Genomic DNA, 15,283 nt, shown 5'->3' on the forward strand with positions numbered 1-15,283 from the left:
TTCTTTTCCTGATGACACGAATGTGGTTGCCCCTCGTCACAACAGAGATCGAGTGCACTCAACTAAAGCGAGAAAGCAGATCCAAGTGGTCAGACTAACCTTTGGCATTGGTGTTTTGTCCATTTTCTGAGAGCGTCTCAGAGACTGCCCTCCTCCCTTTAACAGTGGACTCCGCTACGTCTGCGTTGCTGTCAGACGGAGTAGTCCGAGCTGGTGACAGTGAGCGCATCTCACTTTCTGCTCCCTGTTAGAAGACGTCAAGGGGATGGGAGTTAGAAGCTACTGGTAGGAGACTGCTAGGGTTCTCGGGGGCAGAAATGCCATGAAGCAGCAGCAGATTGGAAGGGGGTGCTGTGCTGGCAGCAGTGTTCTCCAGGATGCTCTATGGTCAATTTCTGTGGCACTGCAGGTTGTGAATGGTGCATTCATGTGCTGCTTAGCTGATAGCTCATGGCACCATGGTGCTTAGCAGTATCTCGCACTTTCCATTTGCCGTGGTGTCCTTGCAAAACAAGGAGATTTGGCACAGTTGCACATGCTTTCCTCATGTTGACAGAGGTGCTAGAATCACAAGGCCACAGTGATGGTGGGGGAATCGTTGTCAAGTGCAGAACCTTCTTGCACTCACCTTGCTGCCACCCAGGTTCTCAAAGTGGCTCTGAAGCTCCTTGTCAGCAGTCGGGAAGTTTTCAATCTCGCCAGGGGCGCCCAGGGGCTCCTCCTCGATGGTTTCCATGAGACGCCCCCGTGCGCGGAGTATTTCCACAGATTTGACACGGATGCGTCTCTTCCGTGCCCGTGGCCGTGCCCGTGGCACTGGTGGGCGCTGGCGCACCAAGCTGGGTCTTGTGGCCCTGGCGGACTCCCGTTCCTTCACAAGGAGCTGGAAAGAGCCCTTCTGCGGGGTCACGTCAGGTGACTGCATCGTGCCCTGCCAAGGACACAGGTACATCGTGCCATAGCTTGTATTTCAGACTGAGCTTCAGCCTGCAGTGTTGGACTGACTGGCCTTTTGTTTGTTTGCTTGCTTTGTTTTGAGACAAATACCTAAGGGGTTGAGTGGTCTGCAGTAGTTCACAGGGGAGGAAGAGGCACAGGAGAAGCGCTAGGGTTCTGCAGTCCAAGGCTACTCATGGAAGAAACTGCACTGTGCCATCTGCGCTTCTCAGGAATGAATTCGAATTGAGGCCTCAACCTGAGTTTAAGCCACTTTCTCCACCTGCTCACAGTCACTGAAATCCCTACCAAATGCTGATGGGAATTCATTCTTAAGTCAAGTACTTGGTGGCGACTGCGCATCTGAAACTCAGTAGATTGTATTGCTTCCTGGGCTTCGTAGAGCCTTCTTAGCCTTTATGAAAATGCAGGGAGAAAACTGGGGGAATAAGAACAACCAGAGAGATTTGGAGTTGGGCTTCAGTGGCCTTTAGCCTTTCATAGCATCTTTGCTGACTGTGATTCCTAACTTTGGCTGGCCACTCGTGAAGTTATTGTGTTTCAGTGAAGTACGTCCACTATGGGAGAAGGACCATAGTGGTCCATAGACCTCTATCTGGGGACGAATATTCACTGCCCATGGTACTAGAGGATCTTGTCTCCACTAAAGACTCCCTGAAAGCGCGCGTGAGAGCTAGCTGCACGCTTCGGACACCATCACATGAAGAGCTTGCAGTTTCTGCTGCAGGTAAGGAAAGCCTCGAGTATCCGCAGCATTTCACTTTTTATTTCTTTTGCCCCCTTTTTTTTGCCCAGTTATCATATGAACAGTATCAAGCTTTGCACTAGACCACCTATGTCCAAAAAAGTGCATGAATTTTTGCAGTTTGAAGGAGCTAATCTTACCGCTAGGGTCTTCTCAGTGGACCGTTTAGCCTGCGACATTGCTGCACCCATCTCGTGCCTGTTAAAAGGAAGGCAAATTTAAACCTTCTCGTATTCACTGGTCTCATCTGAGTAACGAACGTGAAGCTTGATCAGCAGTCCACAGGATGGAACTGTTGGAGACAAGCTGGTGGCAACATTGGAGACAAGCCTTATCCTACCTCGTTCGTCACAGCTGCACTTCCAAGAAGTGATGACCGCAGGAAGAGGCGCTGCCTTTTATCCTGCCTGACTGCGTTATGAGCACATAATCAGTGCACAGTTGCCAGGTTACGGTCTCCATCTATGGGCATACGGAAAGCGAGACAGCCAAGCTGGCACCCCGGCTTTCCTAACCCCAAAAGACCGGCCAGAGCCCCCCGGGGCAGAACCTGTTGCTGCTGCAGAAGCACGTCCAGAAAGAACTTGGTGTCTTTAGAGACAAGTTCTTGGGCAGACCATGGCCGTAGATACTAAGAGCCCTCAGAGAGAGCATCACTTTGTCATTCTTATTGTCCACTACTTCAAATCCCATCTTCGAGCTAACCAGAAGAACGGTTGGAGCAGCTCTGGCACGCCGTGCTTGGTTTTCTTTCATTTATGCATGTTGGCGGTTTTGTGAGTGGTTGGTTGGTTTTGATACTGAAGAGAAATATCCAAATGTCAGGTCATGTACCCCTGAGGCGTTCTCTCTTCCTGTAGGATGACGGAGACTTCTGACTTTCAGGCTCCAGCTCTTTGGCCAACAAAACTATTGAAGGACTCTCCCCTAGGCCAAGCCATTCTTTCGGAATGGGGAATTAAGGGAGAAATCCAACGTGGACATTTGTGGACCTCGAGAGGGAAAGAATCAGCACGTGAACTCAGAAGTCTGTAGTTGCAATGCCATGCCTGGTCTTCATCAAGCAGCTTGGTGCTCAGTGCCTGAGTCAAATCAGAGCTGATCTTCAGGAGGCAGCACCAATATACTGCATGTGGGCACCATCTCCCAAAGGCTTCCCAACCCCACAGAATTTCATTCCAGTAAGGGCCCCGTCTACTGCCAAAAATCTGCAGTGAAACAAACCCCGCATTTAAATGTCATCTTTTGTTTCATTAAAACGCATTCCTTGAGGAACTCCCAACCATTCCATCCCACTTTCCATCTCTCGTCCTCATTCCCACACATAAGAAAACGCTGCTGAGTGAGAGCCAGCTTCACTAAGCACGCCCACGATGCACAAGTCGGAAAAAGCTTCCCTGCTTTCTACATCACTTCAGAGGTGGTCACCATCATGGTGACCCCCATTCAAAAGATCGGGTGCCTTCACGACTTCAACCCAGGCTGGAGACCTGCATTTCCAAAGGTCAGAGCCTGCTTCCAGGTACCCCAAAGCTTTGGTCTTAACAAATGCTCCTGAGGGATCCGCATTTGCCATCTATACTCTTAGGGCTGGGACACCAAATGAAGCAATGGAACATGCATTCATGAACCACCAGCAGAAATGTGCATCTCAGGGGCTGGCCAGTGCCTCAGTCAGGATTTCAAGAGGCTTTAAACCTCCACCTCAGTATCTGTTAGGCACACTTTCACTACATGCCTTAGCCAAAGAAAGATGGGAGAAGACTGCTGAGACTCCTAGGAGGAGAGACAGGCAGCAAACATTCGGACAAGTCTGTTAATTTTAAGTTATTACGGGTTTTTATTGGAAACGTGTTGTGCATTGCTGCACAACACGCGGCCTGTGAGGGCTTCATCTTTGTCCTTTCCATCACCTTCTGGGGTTTTAGACCACCGCGCGTCAGAAAGCAGTAAGGCAGCTTCTTGCTGGCATGGATATCTTTGAGCATTTCTTTCGTTCTTATGGATTTCGTTGATGAGCTTCAGTCTGGAAGCTGCAAAGTTGATTTTCCTTTTTGGCTCGCGCAGTGGTTCCCTCCTCTGTGGCTCCCGAAGATTAGGGAACACCTGGACCCCTGTGAATTCACTTCTGTCACAGTTCTGATTTGGTGCACCAGCTGTGAGGTGATGTGGACATCTCACAGCATGCTGCTGATTCTTGATGGTTGCGTTAAGTTCTTTGATTCTGGAAGCCGCTGAAGGTCTTGTAGATTTTGGCTGGCGTAGCGCTTCCATCTTCCGTGCCCCCACATTGACAGCTGTAAAGGAAAAAATGCAGAAGAATATGAAAAAAGAAAAATAATTCAAAGAAAAAGAACAGAATGAACAAAGTGAAGAGAAATCAGTTGTTGAGGGACATGGGACATGGTATTGCCTGCTGCTTTGCCATACCTGCATTAGCCAGGCTCAGAGCTGGCCTAGGTCTTCACCTAAGTAACCTACCACGTGAATTCTAATACCAGGACTAAACTGCAGAAGCAGCGCCTCAGCATGGTGCTTATGGTCTCCAGGCCTATTCTGCTTGGCTATCAATTGAGCCTTTATCGTCCACAATGTTCTCTATCCAGGGGCAAGCGTTTGCATGTGTTTCCAGGCAACTCTTCATATGCCCAGTTCTTTCCAGCAGCTCCACACATATTTGAAGCTACCTTCTCATCCCAAACTCCTCTCTGTGTAGCAACATATAAAGCTGTTTCTTAAGTCCCATTGAATAACTTGGAGCAATGTCCCCCATCTGCATCCTAAGAGCAGCCCCACATTTGGGGGAGTGAAGACAGTTGCCAAGAACTTGGTCCATTGTGCTCCTCTGGGAGCCTTTACTCTCGAGCCACTTCTTACCTTTTCCAGCAGCATGCTGCAGCACGGTAGAAGCCTTCTCTCCGTTTGTCTGAGGAGTGCCTTTTCCCTCCTGAGAAACCTGCGCACAAAACCTTCGCTTTACTGGGGGATTTAGTGCAACACCTAAGCATTTTCCGTATTTCTGCCACCGTCTTTGAACCACTGCAGAGCAGCAAGAATGGGAAAGCCCATTCATTACCACATTCAAACAACGCTGCGTAGGACACCATTCTAAAACTGGGTGTACTAGTTCAGGAAGCAAGCAAATCATGGGATTTTGCCCTCAAGCTCTTTAGCATGGAAGACCTCCTTGCTTAGTATTACAAATGGCATTGTTAGCTGTTCAGTTTTCTGCTCGTGCTGGGAACGAGCAACGGTGATCCTTGAGGAGGCAGTCTGCCTGTTGTCAAAGAGCCTCCTGCCTGCGGCCAGGCCAGCAGGCGCAGTGCAGGCCTTGATCTCCTCGGCAATCTAGAGGGATTAAATAAGGTCAGGTGGTTTCCAACACAGGTGGTCTTCCAACAGCAGGAACGTCCTGTCCGTGTCAACAAGAAAGGGCAAGGGGTTCTCGAGTGTAAATGAAGCAGTTGCTATGTTCTCCACACAGTTCAGTTGGGCCAGGCTTCCTACAGTTCTTCCTTTTGGGGAGAGAGAGCTAACTGCAGCATTCTTTGCAGTGTCAGGAGGAGGGAATTTGAACCTTCTCTGCCCAAGGAACCGCAGGAATCTGCTCCGAATACTCCAAAGCGATGAGGAAATCAAGAAGCCAGTGGGCAGGAACTGTGTGGTTTGAAAACACCTGGACTCTTCCCGTACCTTATGTGAAGCAGCCGCTGTTTTATAACGCAGCGATTTCAAATCCTTCAGTTTGAGCAGCAAGAGCTCTAAGCTCACTGTGCATCTGAATAGGATTTTAGTATTTGGCGATAAAGAATAGTTGTTGTGGGAAAGAAACTGCCGTGTTTTGTGAACGTGAGGAAATAGGATAAGCGCATTGCTGCTCTCTCTCACGCCTAGGGCCCTCATCAATGAAGTTCAGGCCAAGGTGGACTACAAAGAAGAGCAATTCCATGAACGAAAAGGGATTGTCCAAAAGACCAGAGGTATGTAGCATGAAAAATCTCATTTGGTAGAGACAGACTGCAGGATGAGTATGTTTGCTATCTAAGTTTCCTAATTTTGGATTTAAATTTTGATCCACCCCATGAGCCATCTGATAGCTTGCTTGTAGAAATAAAGACAGTTAGGGTCTGAGCCTGTGCAAAGCAAACGTAGAATTAAGAAGCTAATGAGACATTGGGATCTTACATGATTAGGAAAGCAGTTCCCCTTCTCTGCTTTGGCCGCTGCAGCTTGATAAAGAGCCTCTTTATCCTTGAAGGAGACATTCTCCTCAAAGAGCTGCAGCGTGCTGCCAGGCTTCGGAGGGCGCGCTTCTCGAAGTCCTCTGAGAAGTTTTCGACCACCCTCTGAAACTACAAAGAGACATCATAGTTGGGGAGAGGGAGATGGGTGCACGTGTTTCAAATCTTGAAAGAAAAGCAGTAGGCAAAACGAACAGGAACGCCAACTTTTTAGCAACCGTTTAGCAACTTTTACGTTGGAACACATCAAGCACAGAGCATTCGACTTGTGGAAACCTGAAAGCCACGCTTAAAAGCTAAGGTGTTGTTACGAAAGCAACACGGCTCCAAATCCAAACTATCTTCACCAACGGAGAATAGGAAGTTCCTGCTTTTTCATAATGGATGAATGCTGCCCATATTTTTGATATCCTAGTTTTAGATTTGGGTTGTCTTCATCATCAGTTATCTTCTCTAAACATAGGACACCGTTCTGTTGTGTTCTGCTCAACAAGTGTTTAATGGGCTTCGGGCACTCCTCCATAGCACACAGATAAAATGGAGAAAGCCGAAAAGTTTGTTTGGCATCAATAAGAACACCACGTTCTTTTCCTGATGACACGAATGTGGTTGCCCCTCGTCACAACAGAGATCGAGTGCACTCAACTAAAGCGAGAAAGCAGATCCAAGTGGTCAGACTAACCTTTGGCATTGGTGTTTTGTCCATTTTCTGAGAGCGTCTCAGAGACTGCCCTCCTCCCTTTAACAGTGGACTCCGCTACGTCTGCGTTGCTGTCAGACGGAGTAGTCCGAGCTGGTGACAGTGAGCGCATCTCACTTTCTGCTCCCTGTTAGAAGACGTCAAGGGGATGGGAGTTAGAAGCTACTGGTAGGAGACTGCTAGGGTTCTCGGGGGCAGAAATGCCATGAAGCAGCAGCAGATTGGAAGGGGGTGCTGTGCTGGCAGCAGTGTTCTCCAGGATGCTCTATGGTCAATTTCTGTGGCACTGCAGGTTGTGAATGGTGCATTCATGTGCTGCTTAGCTGATAGCTCATGGCACCATGGTGCTTAGCAGTATCTCGCACTTTCCATTTGCCGTGGTGTCCTTGCAAAACAAGGAGATTTGGCACAGTTGCACATGCTTTCCTCATGTTGACAGAGGTGCTAGAATCACAAGGCCACAGTGATGGTGGGGGAATCGTTGTCAAGTGCAGAACCTTCTTGCACTCACCTTGCTGCCACCCAGGTTCTCAAAGTGGCTCTGAAGCTCCTTGTCAGCAGTCGGGAAGTTTTCAATCTCGCCAGGGGCGCCCAGGGGCTCCTCCTCGATGGTTTCCATGAGACGCCCCCGTGCGCGGAGTATTTCCACAGATTTGACACGGATGCGTCTCTTCCGTGCCCGTGGCCGTGCCCGTGGCACTGGTGGGCGCTGGCGCACCAAGCTGGGTCTTGTGGCCCTGGCGGACTCCCGTTCCTTCACAAGGAGCTGGAAAGAGCCCTTCTGCGGGGTCACGTCAGGTGACTGCATCGTGCCCTGCCGAGGAAACAGGTACATCGTGCCATAGCTTGTATTTCAGACTGAGCTTCAGCCTGCAGTGTTGGACTGACTGGCCTTTTGTTTGTTTGCTTGCTTTGTTTTGAGACAAATACCTAAGGGGTTGAGTGGTCTGCAGTAGTTCACAGGGGAGGAAGAGGCACAGGAGAAGCGCTAGGGTTCTGCAGTCCAAGGCTACTCATGGAAGAAACTGCACTGTGCCATCTGCGCTTCTCAGGAATGAATTCGAATTGAGGCCTCAACCTGAGTTTAAGCCACTTTCTCCACCTGCTCACAGTCACTGAAATCCCTACCAAATGCTGATGGGAATTCATTCTTAAGTCAAGTACTTGGTGGCGACTGCGCATCTGAAACTGTCAGTAGATTGTATTGCTTCCTGGGCTTCGTAGAGCCTTCTTAGCCTTTATGAAAATGCAGGGAGAAAACTGGGGGAATAAGAACAACCAGAGAGATTTGGAGTTGGGCTTCAGTGGCCTTTAGCCTTTCATAGCATCTTTGCTGACTGTGATTCCTAACTTTGGCTGGCCACTCGTGAAGTTATTGTGTTTCAGTGAAGTACGTCCACTATGGGAGAAGGACCATAGTGGTCCATAGACCCCTATCTGGGGACGAATATTCACTGCCCATGGTACTAGAGGATCTTGTCTCCACTAAAGACTCCCTGAAAGCGCGCGTGAGAGCTAGCTGCACGCTTCGGACACCATCACATGAAGAGCTTGCAGTTTCTGCTGCAGGTAAGGAAAGCCTCGAGTATCCGCAGCATTTCACTTTTTATTTCTTTTGCCCCCTTTTTTTTGCCCAGTTATCATATGAACAGTATCAAGCTTTGCACTAGACCACCTATGTCCAAAAAAGTGCATGAATTTTTGCAGTTTGAAGGAGCTAATCTTACCGCTAGGGTCTTCTCAGTGGACCGTTTAGCCTGCGACATCGCTGCACCCATCTCGTGCCTGTTAAAAGGAAGGCAAATTTAAACCTTCTCGTATTCACTGGTCTCATCTGAGTAACGAACGTGAAGCTTGATCAGCAGTCCACAGGATGGAACTGTTGGAGACAAGCTGGTGGCAACATTGGAGACAAGCCTTATCCTACCTCGTTCGTCACAGCTGCACTTCCAAGAAGTGATGACCGCAGGAAGAGGCGCTGCCTTTTATCCTGCCTGGCTGCGTTATGAGCACATAATCAGTGCACAGTTGCCAGGTTACGGTCTCCATCTATGGGCATACGGAAAGCGAGACAGCCAAGCTGGCACCCCGGCTTTCCTAACCCCAAAAGACCGGCCAGAGCCCCCCGGGGCAGAACCTGTTGCTGCTGCAGAAGCACGTCCAGAAAGAACTTGGTGTCTTTAGAGACAAGTTCTTGGGCAGACCATGGCCGTAGATACTAAGAGCCCTCAGAGAGAGCATCACTTTGTCATTCTTATTGTCCACTACTTCAAATCCCATCTTCGAGCTAACCAGAAGAACGGTTGGAGCAGCTCTGGCACGCCGTGCTTGGTTTTCTTTCATTTATGCATGTTGGCGGTTTTGTGAGTGGTTGGTTGGTTTTGATACTGAAGAGAAATATCCAAATGTCAGGTCATGTACCCCTGAGGCGTTCTCTCTTCCTGTAGGATGACGGAGACTTCTGACTTTCAGGCTCCAGCTCTTTGGCCAACAAAACTATTGAAGGACTCTCCCTTAGGCCAAGCCATTCTTTCGGAATGGGGAATTAAGGGAGAAATCCAACGTGGACATTTGTGGACCTCGAGAGGGAGAGAATCAGCACGTGAACTCAGAAGTCTGTAGTTGCAATGCCATGCCTGGTCTTCATCAAGCAGCTCGGTGCTCAGTGCCTGAGTCAAATCAGAGCTGATCTTCAGGAGGCAGCACCAATATACTGCATGTGGGCACCATCTCCCAAAGGCTTCCCAACCCCACAGAATTTCATTCCAGTAAGGGCCCCGTCTACTGCCAAAAATCTGCAGTGAAACAAACCCCGCATTTAAATGTCATCTTTTGTTTCATTAAAACGCATTCCTTGAGGAACTCCCAACCATTCCATCCCACTTTCCATCTCTCGTCCTCATTCCCACACATAAGAAAACGCTGCTGAGTGAGAGCCAGCTTCACTAAGCACGCCCACGATGCACAAGTCGGAAAAAGCTTCCCTGCTTTCTACATCACTTCAGAGGTGGTCACCATCATGGTGACCCCCATTCAAAAGATCGGGTGCCTTCACGACTTCAACCCAGGCTGGAGACCTGCATTTCCAAAGGTCAGAGCCTGCTTCCAGGTACCCCAAAGCTTTGGTCTTAACAAATGCTCCTGAGGGATCCGCATTTGCCATCTATACTCTTAGGGCTGGGACACCAAATGAAGCAATGGAACATGCATTCATGAACCACCAGCAGAAATGTGCATCTCAGGGGCTGGCCAGTGCCTCAGTCAGGATTTCAAGAGGCTTTAAACCTCCACCTCAGTATCTGTTAGGCACACTTTCACTACATGCCTTAGCCAAAGAAAGATGGGAGAAGACTGCTGAGACTCCTAGGAGGAGAGACAGGCAGCAAACATTCGGACACGTCTGTTAATTTTAAGTTATTACGGGTTTTTATTGGAAACGTGTTGTGCATTGCTGCACAACACGCGGCCTGTGAGGGCTTCATCTTTGTCCTTTCCATCACCTTCTGGGGTTTTAGACCACCGCGCGTCAGAAAGCAGTAAGGCAGCTTCTTGCTGGCATGGATATCTTTGAGCATTTCTTTCGTTCTTATGGATTTCGTTGATGAGCTTCAGTCTGGAAGCTGCAAAGTTGATTTTCCTTTTTGGCTCGCGCAGTGGTTCCCTCCTCTGTGGCTCCCGAAGATTAGGGAACACCTGGACCCCTGTGAATTCACTTCTGTCACAGTTCTGATTTGGTGCACCAGCTGTGAGGTGATGTGGACATCTCACAGCATGCTGCTGATTCTTGATGGTTGCGTTAAGTTCTTTGATTCTGGAAGCCGCTGAAGGTCTTGTAGATTTTGGCTGGCGTAGCGCTTCCATCTTCCGTGCCCCCACATTGACAGCTGTAAAGGAAAAAATGCAGAAGAATATGAAAAAAGAAAAATAATTCAAAGAAAAAGAACAGAATGAACAAAGTGAAGAGAAATCAGTTGTTGAGGGACATGGGACATGGTATTGCCTGCTGCTTTGCCATACCTGCATTAGCCAGGCTCAGAGCTGGCCTAGGTCTTCACCTAAGTAACCTACCACGTGAATTCTAATACCAGGACTAAACTGCAGAAGCAGCGCCTCAGCATGGTGCTTATGGTCTCCAGGCCTATTCTGCTTGGCTATCAATTGAGCCTTTATCGTCCACAATGTTCTCTATCCAGGGGCAAGCGTTTGCATGTGTTTCCAGGCAACTCTTCATATGCCCAGTTCTTTCCAGCAGCTCCACACATATTTGAAGCTACCTTCTCATCCCAAACTCCTCTCTGTGTAGCAACATATAAAGCTGTTTCTTAAGTCCCATTGAATAACTTGGAGCAATGTCCCCCATCTGCATCCTAAGAGCAGCCCCACATTTGGGGGAGTGAAGACAGTTGCCAAGAACTTGGTCCATTGTGCTCCTCTGGGAGCCTTTACTCTCGAGCCACTTCTTACCTTTTCCAGCAGCATGCTGCAGCACGGTAGAAGCCTTCTCTCCGTTTGTCTGAGGAGTGCCTTTTCCCTCCTGAGAAACCTGCGCACAAAACCTTCGCTTTACTGGGGGATTTAGTGCAACACCTAAGCATTTTCCGTATTTCTGCCACCGTCTTTGAACCACTGCAGAGCAGCAAGAATGGGAAAGCCCATTCATTACCACATTCAAACAACGCTGCGTAGGACACCATTCTAAAACTGGGTGTACTAGTTCAGGAAGCAAGCAAATCATGGGATTTTGCCCTCAAGCTCTTTAGCATGGAAGACCTCCTTGCTTAGTATTACAAATGGCATTGTTAGCTGTTCAGTTTTCTGCTCGTGCTGGGAACGAGCAACGGTGATCCTTGAGGAGGCAGTCTGCCTGTTGTCAAAGAGCCTCCTGCCTGCGGCCAGGCCAGCAGGCGCAGTGCAGGCCTTGATCTCCTCGGCAATCTAGAGGGATTAAATAAGGTCAGGTGGTTTCCAACACAGGTGGTCTTCCAACAGCAGGAACGTCCTGTCCGTGTCAACAAGAAAGGGCAAGGGGTTCTCGAGTGTAAATGAAGCAGTTGCTATGTTCTCCACACAGTTCAGTTGGGCCAGGCTTCCTACAGTTCTTCCTTTTGGGGAGAGAGAGCTAACTGCAGCATTCTTTGCAGTGTCAGGAGGAGGGAATTTGAACCTTCTCTGCCCAAGGAACCGCAGGAATCTGCTCCGAATACTCCAAAGCGATGAGGAAATCAAGAAGCCAGTGGGCAGGAACTGTGTGGTTTGAAAACACCTGGACTCTTCCCGTACCTTATGTGAAGCAGCCGCTGTTTTATAACGCAGCGATTTCAAATCCTTCAGTTTGAGCAGCAAGAGCTCTAAGCTCACTGTGCATCTGAATAGGATTTTAGTATTTGGCGATAAAGAATAGTTGTTGTGGGAAAGAAACTGCCGTGTTTTGTGAACGTGAGGAAATAGGATAAGCGCATTGCTGCTCTCTCTCACGCCTAGGGCCCTCATCAATGAAGTTCAGGCCAAGGTGGACTACAAAGAAGAGCAATTCCATGAAGGAAAAGGGATTGTCCAAAAGACCAGAGGTATGTAGCATGAAAAATCTCATTTGGTAGAGACAGACTGCAGGATGAGTATGTTTGCTATCTAAGTTTCCTAATTTTGGATTTAAATTTTGATCCACCCCATGAGCCATCTGATAGCTTGCTTGTAGAAATAAAGACAGTTAGGGTCTGAGCCTGTGCAAAGCAAACGTAGAATTAAGAAGCTAATGAGACATTGGGATCTTACATGATTAGGAAAGCAGTTCCCCTTCTCTGCTTTGGCCGCTGCAGCTTGATAAAGAGCCTCTTTATCCTTGAAGGAGACATTCTCCTCAAAGAGCTGCAGCGTGCTGCCAGGCTTCGGAGGGCGCGCTTCTCGAAGTCCTCTGAGAAGTTTTCGACCACCCTCTGAAACTACAAAGAGACATCATAGTTGGGGAGAGGGAGATGGGTGCACGTGTTTCAAATCTTGAAAGAAAAGCAGTAGGCAAAACGAACAGGAACGCCAACTTTTTAGCAACCGTTTAGCAACTTTTACGTTGGAACACATCAAGCACAGAGCATTCGACTTGTGGAAACCTGAAAGCCACGCTTAAAAGCTAAGGTGTTGTTACGAAAGCAACACGGCTCCAAATCCAAACTATCTTCACCAACGGAGAATAGGAAGTTCCTGCTTTTTCATAATGGATGAATGCTGCCCATATTTTTGATATCCTAGTTTTAGATTTGGGTTGTCTTCATCATCAGTTATCTTCTCTAAACATAGGACACCGTTCTGTTGTGTTCTGCTCAACAAGTGTTTAATGGGCTTCGGGCACTCCTCCATAGCACACAGATAAAATGGAGAAAGCCGAAAAGTTTGTTTGGCATCAATAAGAACACCACGTTCTTTTCCTGATGACACGAATGTGGTTGCCCCTCGTCACAACAGAGATCGAGTGCACTCAACTAAAGCGAGAAAGCAGATCCAAGTGGTCAGACTAACCTTTGGCATTGGTGTTTTGTCCATTTTCTGAGAGCGTCTCAGAGACTGCCCTCCTCCCTTTAACAGTGGACTCCGCTACGTCTGCGTTGCTGTCAGACGGAGTAGTCCGAGCTGGTGACAGTGAGCGCATCTCACTTTCTGCTCCCTGTTAGAAGACGTCAAGGGGATGGGAGTTAGAAGCTACTGGTAGGAGACTGCTAGGGTTCTCGGGGGCAGAAATGCCATGAAGCAGCAGCAGATTGGAAGGGGGTGCTGTGCTGGCAGCAGTGTTCTCCAGGATGCTCTATGGTCAATTTCTGTGGCACTGCAGGTTGTGAATGGTGCATTCATGTGCTGCTTAGCTGATAGCTCATGGCACCATGGTGCTTAGCAGTATCTCGCACTTTCCATTTGCCGTGGTGTCCTTGCAAAACAAGGAGATTTGGCACAGTTGCACATGCTTTCCTCATGTTGACAGAGGTGCTAGAATCACAAGGCCACAGTGATGGTGGGGGAATCGTTGTCAAGTGCAGAACCTTCTTGCACTCACCTTGCTGCCACCCAGGTTCTCAAAGTGGCTCTGAAGCTCCTTGTCAGCAGTCGGGAAGTTTTCAATCTCGCCAGGGGCGCCCAGGGGCTCCTCCTCGATGGTTTCCATGAGACGCCCCCGTGCGCGGAGTATTTCCACAGATTTGACACGGATGCGTCTCTTCCGTGCCCGTGGCCGTGCCCGTGGCACTGGTGGGCGCTGGCGCACCAAGCTGGGTCTTGTGGCCCTGGCGGACTCCCGTTCCTTCACAAGGAGCTGGAAAGAGCCCTTCTGCGGGGTCACGTCAGGTGACTGCATCGTGCCCTGCCGAGGAAACAGGTACATCGTGCCATAGCTTGTATTTCAGACTGAGCTTCAGCCTGCAGTGTTGGACTGACTGGCCTTTTGTTTGTTTGCTTGCTTTGTTTTGAGACAAATACCTAAGGGGTTGAGTGGTCTGCAGTAGTTCACAGGGGAGGAAGAGGCACAGGAGAAGCGCTAGGGTTCTGCAGTCCAAGGCTACTCATGGAAGAAACTGCACTGTGCCATCTGCGCTTCTCAGGAATGAATTCGAATTGAGGCCTCAACCTGAGTTTAAGCCACTTTCTCCACCTGCTCACAGTCACTGAAATCCCTACCAAATGCTGATGGGAATTCATTCTTAAGTCAAGTACTTGGTGGTGACTGCGCATCTGAAACTGTCAGTAGATTGTATTGCTTCCTGGGCTTCGTAGAGCCTTCTTAGCCTTTATGAAAATGCAGGGAGAAAACTGGGGGAATAAGAACAACCAGAGAGATTTGGAGTTGGGCTTCAGTGGCCTTTAGCCTTTCATAGCATCTTTGCTGACTGTGATTCCTAACTTTGGCTGGCCACTCGTGAAGTTATTGTGTTTCAGTGAAGTACGTCCACTATGGGAGAAGGACCATAGTGGTCCATAGACCTCTATCTGGGGACGAATATTCACTGCCCATGGTACTAGAGGATCTTGTCTCCACTAAAGACTCCCTGAAAGCGCGCGTGAGAGCTAGCTGCACGCTTCGGACACCATCACATGAAGAGCTTGCAGTTTCTGCTGCAGGTAAGGAAAGCCTCGAGTATCCGCAGCATTTCACTTTTTATTTCTTTTGCCCCCTTTTTTTTGCCCAGTTATCATATGAACAGTATCAAGCTTTGCACTAGACCACCTATGTCCAAAAAAGTGCATGAATTTTTGCAGTTTGAAGGAGCTAATCTTACCGCTAGGGTCTTCTCAGTGGACCGTTTAGCCTGCGACATCGCTGCACCCATCTCGTGCCTGTTAAAAGGAAGGCAAATTTAAACCTTCTCGTATTCACTGGTCTCATCTGAGTAACGAACGTGAAGCTTGATCAGCAGTCCACAGGATGGAACTGTTGGAGACAAGCTGGTGGCAACATTGGAGACAAGCCTTATCCTACCTCGTTCGTCACAGCTGCACTTCCAAGAAGTGATGACCGCAGGAAGAGGCGCTGCCTTTTATCCTGCCTGGCTGCGTTATGAGCACATAATCAGTGCACAGTTGCCAGGTTACGGTCTCCATCTATGGGCATACGGAAAGCGAGACAGCCAAGCTGGCACCCCGGCTTTCCTAACCCCAAAAGAC

Source organism: Aythya marila, assembly GCF_965140915.1.
Source record: "Aythya marila genome assembly, chromosome: 16".
Lineage (NCBI taxonomy): Eukaryota > Metazoa > Chordata > Aves > Anseriformes > Anatidae > Aythya > Aythya marila.